The sequence below is a fragment of the Mustela nivalis genome (assembly GCF_964662115.1).
Source record: "Mustela nivalis genome assembly, chromosome: 8".
Taxonomy (NCBI): domain Eukaryota; kingdom Metazoa; phylum Chordata; class Mammalia; order Carnivora; family Mustelidae; genus Mustela; species Mustela nivalis.
In genome coordinates, this window is record NC_139027.1 from 54,778,836 (window position 1) to 54,789,022 (window position 10,187).

At 35.2% G+C, this 10,187-nt stretch overlaps 1 long non-coding RNA gene across 1 annotated transcript; it reads left to right on the forward strand.

Annotated features, from left to right (window-relative positions):
* The first annotated feature begins 295 nt into the window (after window positions 1-295).
* Window positions 296-3,790, forward strand: LOC309871271. Its single transcript, XR_014315161.1, has 3 exons — window positions 296-370; window positions 2,990-3,040; window positions 3,470-3,790. It is a non-coding gene; the product is annotated as an uncharacterized lncRNA (long non-coding RNA).
* The last annotated feature ends 6,397 nt before the right edge of the window (window positions 3,791-10,187 follow it).

The following is a 10,187-nucleotide window of genomic DNA, read 5'->3' on the forward strand; positions in this document are numbered from 1 at the left end:
ATGAATTTTTTCAGTTTTTCTTTAATTTCCTGGTTGACCCATTCATTCTTTAGTAGGATGCTCTTTAGCCTCCATGTATTTGAGTTCTTTCCAACTTTCCTCTTGCGATTGAGTTCTAGCTTCAGAGCATTGTGATCTGAAAATGTGCAGGGAATGATCCCAATATTTTGGTACTGGTGGACACCTTATTTGTGACCCAGGATCTGATCTATTCTGGAGAATGTTCCATGTGTCCTAGAGAAGAATGTGTATTCTGTTGCTTTGGGATGGAATGTTCTAATGTTCTAATGTGATCTCCATCTGGTCCAGTGTATCCTTTAAGGCCTTTATTTCCTTGTTGATCTTTTGCTTCGATGATCTGTCCATTTCAGTAAGGGAGTGTTAAAGTCCCCTACTATTATTGTATTATTGTTCATTTGTTTCTTTGATTTTGTTATTAATTGGTTTATATAGTTGGCTGCTCCCATGTTAGGGGCATAGATATTTAAAATTGTTAGATCTTCTTGTTGGACAGACCCTTTAAGTATGATAGTGACCTTCCTCATCTCTTATTATAGTCTTATATAGTCTTATAATGGCTTAAAATCTACTTTATCTGATATAAGGATTGCCACTCCAGCTTTCTTTTGATGTCCATTAACATGGTAAATTCTTTTCCACCCCCTCACTTTAAATCTGGAGGTGTCTTTGGGCCTAAAATGAGTTTCTTGTAGACAGCATATTGATGGGTTTTGTTTTTTTATCCATTCTGATACCCTGTGTCTTTTGATTGGGGCATTTAGCCCATTTACATTCAGGGTAATAGAGAGATATGAATTTAGTGCCATTATATTGCCTGTAAGGTGACTGTTACTGTATATTGTCTCTGTTCCTTTCTGGCCTACTACTTTTAGGCTCTCTCCTTGCTTAGGGGACCCCTCTCAATATTTCCTGTAGAGCTGGTTTGGTGTTTACAAATTCTTTTAGTTTTTGTTTGTCCTGGAAGCTTTTTATCTCTCCTTCTATTTTCAATGATAGCCTGCCTGGATATAGTATTTTTGGCTGCATATTTTTCTTGTTTAGTGCTATGAATATGTCATGCCAGTCTTTGCTGGCCTGCCAGGTCTCTGTGGATAAGTCTGCTGCCAGTATTATATATTTACCATTGTATATCACAAACTTCTTATCTTGGGCTACTTTGAGGATATTCTCTTTGTCACTAAGACTTGTAAGTTTTACTATTAGATGATAGGGTGTAGACCTATTCTTATTGATTTTGAGGGGGGTTCTCTGTGCCTCCTGGATTTTGAAGTTCTTTCCCATTGCAATATTAGGGAAATTGTAATAATTCACTCCAATATACTTCTTCCCCTCTCTCTCTTTCTTCTTCTTCTGGAATCCCAATTATTCTAATATTGTTTCATCTTATGTTATCAGTTATCTCTCACATTCTCCCCTCGTGGTCCAGTAGTTTGTATCTCTTCTGTTCAGCTTCTTTATTCTCCATCATTTGGTCTTCTATATCACTAATTCTCTCTTCTGCCTCATTCGTCCTAGCAGTAAGAACCTCCATTTTTTATTGCACATAATAGTGTTTTTGATTTCTGCTTGGTTAGATTTTAGTTCTTTTATTTCTCCAGAAAGGGCTTTTATTTCTCCAGACAGCATTTCTCTAATATCTTCCATGCCTTTTTCGAGCCCAGCTAGCACCTTGAGACCTGTCATTCTGAACTCTAGATCTGACATGTTACCAATCTCCATATTGATTAGGTCCCTAGCCTTCAGTACTGTCTCTTGTTCTTTTTTTTTTTTTTTTTTGTGGTGACTTTTTCCACCTTGTCATTTTATCCAGATAAGAATATACGAAGGAGAGAATAAAATACTAAAAGGGTGGCAAAGACCCCAGAAAAATGTGCGCTAACTAAATTAGAAGAGACCCCAAATCATGGGGAAAAGAAACGAAGTAAAAAAAAGCTCAAAATTTTTTTTAAAAAAATTCAAAATATACATATATATTAGACTGGTGAATAGAATGGAGCCACCCACTTGATTTTGGGTGTATTTTGGTCTCTTAGAAGAAACTACCTCCAAAATTTTAAAGAAAGAAAAACTTATATATGTATACAAAAATAAGGGTAAATACAATGAAGTGATGGAATATGACTGTAAAGATGAAAATTCAAAAAAAAATTCTAAAAAAGGAGTTGATAAGATAAATTGGTTGGGAAAAGAAAGAAAAAGAAAGTTGAGAGAATTTGCTCAGGCTGGAGACTAGAACAAAGTCCTGTGTTAGATTTAGGGTATATTTTGATCTATTAGAAGTAGTTGTATCCCAAAACTTTTTAGAAGAAAAAACCCTGTATATATACAAAAAATAAAGTTAGATACAATGAAGGATAAACTCTGACTATAATAATGAAATTTCAAAAAGATTTTTTATAAAAGGTATTCTTACCTTATATTTATCTTAAACTAGTTAAAAAAAATTAAAAGAGGAAAGAGTAAAAATTAAAAAAAAATTAGAATAAGAAAAAAAGAAAATTAAAAAATTTAATTAACTTTGCAAGACTAAAGAATCATGGGGAGAAAGCCATGAATTCCATGCTTTGCTTTCCTCTCCTCTGGAATTTCACTGTTCTCCTTGATCAGTGAGCATGATCTTGGTTGGATGTTCTTGCTGATCTTCTGGGGGAGGGGCCTGTTGTAGTGATTCTCAAATGTCTTTGCCTGAGGCAGAATTGCCCCGCCCTTGCCAGGGGCTGGGCTAAGTAATCTGCTCAGGTTCGCTCTCAGCAGCTTTTGTTCCTTGAGTGCTTTCTATAGAGCTCTGGAGGATGGGAATGAAAATGGCGACCTCCCAATCTCTGGACCAGAGGAGCTGAGAGCTCGGGGCCCCACTCCTCTGTGCACCCTCAGAGAAAAGTACTCAATCACTCCCATTTCCCTGGTCTCTGGCTGTGCTCCAAGCTCACCCAGCCTGTGACTGAGCATTTCTATCTCTGGCACACAGCCCCATTTGGCGTCTCCAAACCCAGAAGTTTCCTGCCTCCAGAGAAGGAACGTGAGTCTCCCCAGATCTGCCACTTGTGGGGTCCCTTCTCAAAGAGCAGTGGTCTGACTGTGCCACGGATCACAGTTTAAGGTAATCCTGAGCTGAGAGCTCACTCCTCAGCTCCATCTCTGTAGCCAGCTTCCCCGCTCTAATACCTGCGAGGTCTGCTACACTCAGACACCCCCAATCCTTCTGGATCAGGTTCCCAATCCTGTGGGAATCTGAGACTATGCTGTCCCCACAAAGGCTCCACCCCCATTTCGCCTCTAGAGCAGTGTCCCTCAGTAGAGCAGACTTTTAAATTTCTGATTTTCTGCTCTGTTGCTCCAGCACTTGCCAGGAGCCAGGCCCTCCCCCCGCGGTGTAACTTCCTGTCACTTCGGATTCAGTTTTCCACACGTCCTACCTCTCAGAACGTGGTCGATTTTCTGTTTCTAGAATTGCTGCTCTTCTTCTCTTCAATCTCCTGTTGGATCTGTAGGTGTTCAAGATGTTTTGATAACTATATAACTGAACTCCTGTGACCTGATGTCATCTCAGCCTGCTACCTCACCACCATCTTCACTCCTTCCAAACTATAACCAAATTCAGAGTCTCTACAACATATCTGTTACAATGTGCAATATACAACCCAAAACCATTTGATGTATGAAGATGCAGAGAATGTGATCCAATCTCTAGGGATAATCAGCAGAGGCCAATTTTAAGATGATTACTATGTTAGAATAATCAGACAAAGATTTTAAAGCACCTGTTAAAACTATATAATACAAATGAAAATACGCTTGTAATGAATAAAATTCTAGGAAAATTAGCAGAGAATCTATTTTAAAAAGAGCCAAATGGGAATTTTAGAACTAAAAAAATGCAGTGTCTGAAATTTTAGAAATTCATATGGGTAAAAGAGCCACATGAAGTCAACAGTGGAAAAACTCAGTTAATTTGAAGAGAAATCAATAAAAATTATTCAGTCTGAAGAAAGGAGAAGGAAAAGGGGTAGAAATAAAGTGTAAAGAAAAAACTCAGGTACTTGTAGTATAATATCAAAAGGATAATTAGAGTTCCAGAAGGAAAAGAGAGGAAGAGAATAGAGCAGAAAATAATCTGATCTATAATGACCAAATCTGAAATAATGACCAAAAACTGCAAATTTAGTGAAAGAGAAAAATTTATAATCCAAGTATCTCAGTGATTCTAAAACAAGTTTGAAGAAAACCAAGCCTAGAGATACCATAGTCAAACTGCTTAAGAATAAACCAAAACACCCCAGAGGTTTGACCATACAAATTTCTTAATAAATGTTATCGATTTAAAAAATATAAATAATTCTGAAAGTATAATTGAACAGAAAACTTTTTTTGTCCTGAGATTTCCCCCCTACCCCATGAGTTTCTATTACATATTTATGTACAACCTTAAGTTTAGGAAGGTTCATTCAATAAATTGTGTCAATCAAATTGTTACAGAAAACTTAGAAAAAGTTTTAGTCATGGGCTTAATTAAAGTAACAATTTATTAAAATATACAAGAGTATCAAAAGAAACTCATCAAAGTTATTTTTATTTTAGTGTTTTGAAACATAGAATTTATTTTTCGGGCTTTTGAACATAGCCTAATTATTTACATTATTTTATTGCATATTTTAATCTAGTTTATTTAGTTATTTAAATGTTTTATTTATTTATTTGTCAGAGAGAGAGAGAGAACAAGCAGGGGGAATGGCAGGCAGATGTAGAGGCAGGCTCCCTCCTGAGCAAGGAACCAGATGTGGGATTCAATCACAGGATCCTGTGGGATCATGACCTGAGCTGAAGGCAAAACATTTAACTGACTGAGCCACCCAGGTGTCCCTCAGTCAAGTGTATTTAAAAATAGACCCTTTAGCAGTGAAATTCAACAACCTTTGGATTTATAAGCAATTTTCTATATTTTCTTACTCTAAACAGAAATAGATTCAGCTTTATAGGCATTATATAATGCAAAATTAAGTAGGACAAGGTTGGGAAGATCTGGGTTCTAGCACTGGTTCTAGCCATGAATATAGCATTGATTGAGTCACTTAATCTCATTTGTGTTTCAATTTCCTCATAAATACCATGTGGATTTCATATTTTTTATGCTAAGCAATAGAGTAATGATTAAGAAGTGAACACTTGTGCCAGACAGGTTTGAATTCTGGCTCTCCCACTTATTAGCTATGTGGTATTGAACAAGTTAACCTCTTAATATTTCCTTATGTTTATGTATTTCCTTATCTACAAAATGAAGCAATGTCCTCTTCATAGGAGAATTGAATTAAATAAAATAATGCATATTAAATTCTTATGTCAGTGTCCATTAAGGGTTAGCAATTAGTTGTTTTTTCAAAAGACCCTGAAATGTGAGGTATAAATGAAAGTACTAATTAAGTGAATAATAAACAAAATTTCTTTTTGCATATTAGAATTTCGAGGCAGGAACATACTAAGGGTATGCCTAAGACAACAGAGTAACTCTGTAGCAGAAACAGAAACAGTAACAAATTAGGTATTGTTTCATGTATAGGTGATAATTCACCAAAGTAAATCTTAAGACATTAAAAAAATCAGTTAATATTTTGTTTATTTTTTCCTCCAAAGAAACTTGGAAGTATTCAAATAACTAGTCAAGGATCTCTACCTGGTAATTTTTTTTCTCTACAAATATTTTGTTATAAATGAAAGTTATACTTCAACTCCCTACCCCTCAGAAATATGGGTGTTTTTTTCCCTTTTGAAGCACTAATAACACCTTTCAGCATCACAAAACTGCATTGGTAGAACCAAGTAAAAGATGTAATTTATTAACTAAAATCTTTGAGTCTGTAAGTGTACTACCACAGACTATAGAAAAATAGTGTCAATTGAAGTTTAAAGCAGAGGATTAACAGCTTGATGAATTACTTGAACAAGCTCATTAGTAAAAGCCATATCCACAAGGCTGAAAATGTTTAGAGAGCCCAGAACTGTGGTTCTTTTTCTAAGTACACCATTACTAAGTTCTGGAAATGCTATTTCAAGAGCTTTGGCAACAATTATAATTGAGTGATGTGGGGTTTTAATTCCCAAGAGTAAAGCACTCTTATCCCTATGGTTTAAATTTTCCTTTCTGTGTACTGGGATGTAGAGATAATGATTAGCATGTTTCATATCTTAAAGCTAAAGGATGCACATTTAAATGTATATTTTGTCCTCTAAATGTAATACACTTTACCCAAATATTTCACCTATTTTACTAGATACCTTATTTCCTTTCCTTGGCATTTATTTTAAATACCATGTGAAAAAATAATCAAGAACAATTTACAGTGCTAGGCAGTCAGAAAAGTAATTAGTTGGTGTTTTTAAGACTAAATTTTATTTTGAAGTATTTTTAAGTGTCTTGTGAAAATATTCCTTACTTTAAGGCTCATTTTCATTGTTCCTCCCTTAGCATTTTTCACTTCTTGCATGACTTTGGGAGATTGCACAGCTGAAACTGCACTAAACCACAAAGAAATCTAAGGTTACTAAATAGTGTTAAGGAGTTTTCTCCATCTGTTTTACTCTGCCTAGACTAGGAGTACTCCTAGACTAGAAGTTATAAATGAAACAGTAGTGGCGCTGGGATGGCTCAGTCGGTTAAGCGTCTGCTTTTGGCTCAGGCTATGATCTCAGGATCCTGGGATGAGCACTGCATCAGGCTCCCTGGAACCTGCTTCTCTGGCTTCCTCTCCCTCCTCCAACTCCCCCCTGCTTGTGCTCTCAATAAATGAATAAAATCTTAAAAAAAAAAAAATGGAACAGGGGCCATTCGGCACTTAAACAATGTTATCTATATTTGCATTTAAATATACTACTAAATTCTTCATACCAAACAAGGAAATGTTTTCTATTAAACACATAAAATTTTTATTTAAGTCCAATTGTATTAAAAACAAAGCACAACCAAAAGGAGAAGCCCTGTGTAACACCATAAACCAATCACAGCAAAAGAATGGATGAATTTACAAAGAATGCTGAGCTGCCTGCATGGCTCAGTTAAACACCCGACTCTTAATCTTGGTTTAGTTCTTAATTTCAGGGTTGTGAGTTCAAGCCCCGTGTTGGGTTCCATGAGAATGATGATGAGTATTGAATGTGTAACATAGAAAATAATTATTGTGGGAAAGATCCTAAGATATGCACAGAAAAACTGAACCCCCGTCTCCTTAGCTCTGAACTGGAAATAACGTCAACTGGGCAGTTGTCACAATTAAATGACATGATTGGTCATGCCTCCTAATCCACATCTGTTATTTATGTAGTGATATGTCGACTGAGTTAGCTATAAAGTTTGTATTTTATCCAAGTATTCACAGCTAATATGCTGTGTTAACAGAAATGTGAACTATGTTGTTAGGAAACTGGTGTTATGTAACTGAAATCCATGCATGCCAAAATGTGCAAGACTATGATTGTCTACTCTTTCTTATTTTTTTCCTACTGGCCTTTATGCTATTGTCATTTTTTTATGTTATAAAGCCCACAAGATTGTTATTTTTGGATGAATAGTCAATTATCTTGTAAAGGATTTAAATTTTAAAAATCTTATATATTAAAATTATGTTTATTTCCAGTGTTCATTATTCCCTCATGTAAACACACATTTTCACTTAATATCATTTTCTGTCTGCTTAAAAGACATCCTTTAATATTTCTTATAGGGCCAGTGATGAATTCTTTAAATTTTATATATCTGAAGGCTACTTTATTTCATGTTTGCCTTTGAAAGACATTTTGCTGGGTATAGAATTCTACATAGGCAGGGGTTTTTTCCTTTTAGTTCTCTACAGATGTTTCTCCATTATCTTCTCTGATTATTTCTGATGAAAATTCTGTTATAGTCATCTTTGTTCTTTTTTTATTGCTTTTATGGTTTTATACTGGCTATGAGGTGGATTCATAGTTTTAATATCTCTTGTGTTTGGGGTTTATTGAATTTTTGGATTTGTGAGTTAATAGTTTCCATAAAGTCTGAAAATTCTTAGTTCATTATTTATTTCAAATATCTTGTATACTCTCCCCCAAATTCTTCCTTCAGATTCTAACTGTACATTAGGCTACTTTAAGTTATTCTACAACTCACTGCTCTTTTTTTTTTTTTTTAAATAATTCCTATTGATAGGTCAAGTTCACTAATGAGTAATCTTCTGCAATGTATTAATTGCCATTAATCCCATATAGTGTATTTTCACCTCACACACTAGCTTTCATCTCTAAAAGTTTTAATTTTGTCTCTTTAATATCCTCCATGTTTCTACTTGAGTTTTGAACACATGTAATAGCTGCAGCTATTTTAATAGCCTCATCTGTTAATTTTAACATTTACATCAGATACAGGTTTGTTTCAATTTATTTTTATTTTAGATTGTGTTCTGCTTCTTTGCATGCCTAGTTATTTTTAATTAGAGTGCAGTCATTGTTAATTTTCTCATAGGTGCTGGGCATTTGATTTTTTCCTGTAAGTATTTTTATGCTTTGTTCTAGCATGCATTATCTGGGAGTGGTTTGATCCTTTTTGACCTTCCTTTTATGATTCATTGGGTGGGCCCCAGAGCAGTGCAACCTAGGGCAAATCATTCCCTACTACTCAGGTGAGTTACTACCCAGTGACCTTAGTTGAGAACCGGCATTATTACTAGATGCTTGTGAGCACCAGACAATGTTTGCTCCAATTCCTCTGGATGTCTTTCTTCAGCCTCCACTTCCTCACATAAATGTGCTAATCAGTACTGAATTTAATTATCAAGAGGGATCATCTGCAGATCTCTGGCATTCAGTCTCCTCTTCTCACAGGTACTCTGTCCTGTGAACTCTAGCTATCTTAGTCTCTCTAGACTCTCGGCTCCATTTTCTCACTCATGATGTCTACTGGACTCTTCCTCAATTCCTTCTTGCATCATGGTCTGGAAACTCCCTCAAGGCGGTAAGCTGGAAAATCGTAGGGCTCCCTTTGTTTCTTCATTCTCAGGTCATCCTGAAATCCACTTTTCCATGTAGTTTGTTAATTTGGTTCTTTCAGCAAGAAGGGTATATGCGGTCATTATTCCATCTTGGCTGGAAACAGAAGTTTGAGCTATCTTTTAAGAAACTACCACTTCTTGAGTTTTTTGTAATATAAGAAAAAAGTATTTGTAATTATCTGAAAATACTATTAAAATACTTTTCCTTTTCCCAACTACAATCTGTGTGAGCTTGGATTTAACAATAACATATTGTAACAAATTAAATGCAGAATACCACTCTTCTATATAGTATGAATCTAACCAGAAGCCTCGATTTTATTACTTGGATCAGAGTTTTACTAGCAGCTTGAGGTATGCCATTTCATCTTAGACTAGGCAATTAAGCTTTCCATAATAGATTTAAAACCAGAACACCCAGAAGTTACTAAACAGTGAAGTAAAATGAAGACATTTTAAATAGCTATACATTTTATGTATTTCTCTATGCTTTTGTTTAGTGGTTGAATGAAAAAGATCTCTGTGTGGACTCATATAATCAGTACATACCCACCTGCTCATGTATACATACAGTATAGGAGTCATCTGTAACAGCAACTAGGACTGTAAAAAAATTTTCCTGAGCTAGAGTTAAGCTATAGAATTCTAGTGGGGTTTTTTGTCACACTTGCCTGAAATGTAGCAATTCTTTCCTGTGCATATAACTTCCACAGACAAGTGATTTTTATGAATAGTTTCCAAGAATGATAGTATTCTTAACAGTTAAGATCGCAGTTTTGAAATTAGACTGCTTGGGTTCAAACTCTTAGCTTCAACTACTTTATGTGTGACCCTGAGAATGTCACTTAATATGCTTATTTCAGTTTTTTTGTAAAGTGGCAGCAAAAGTGTTATTTACATAGTTTCAAGAAGCAAATTAGTTATAGTAATTTCTTAAAATCATTCATGGTAAATAAAGCATTTAGCAACTTACAGAAGTTTAGCAATTACAGGTTTTTTTCAACCCTGGTGGCTATTAGCTAATGAACTTTAAAAGCACATATATCTGAAATCTTTTTTTTTTTTTAAGATTTTATTTATTTATTTGACAGACAGAGATCACAAGTAGGCAGAGAGGCAGACTGAAAGAGAAAGAGGAAGAAGCAGGCTCCCTGC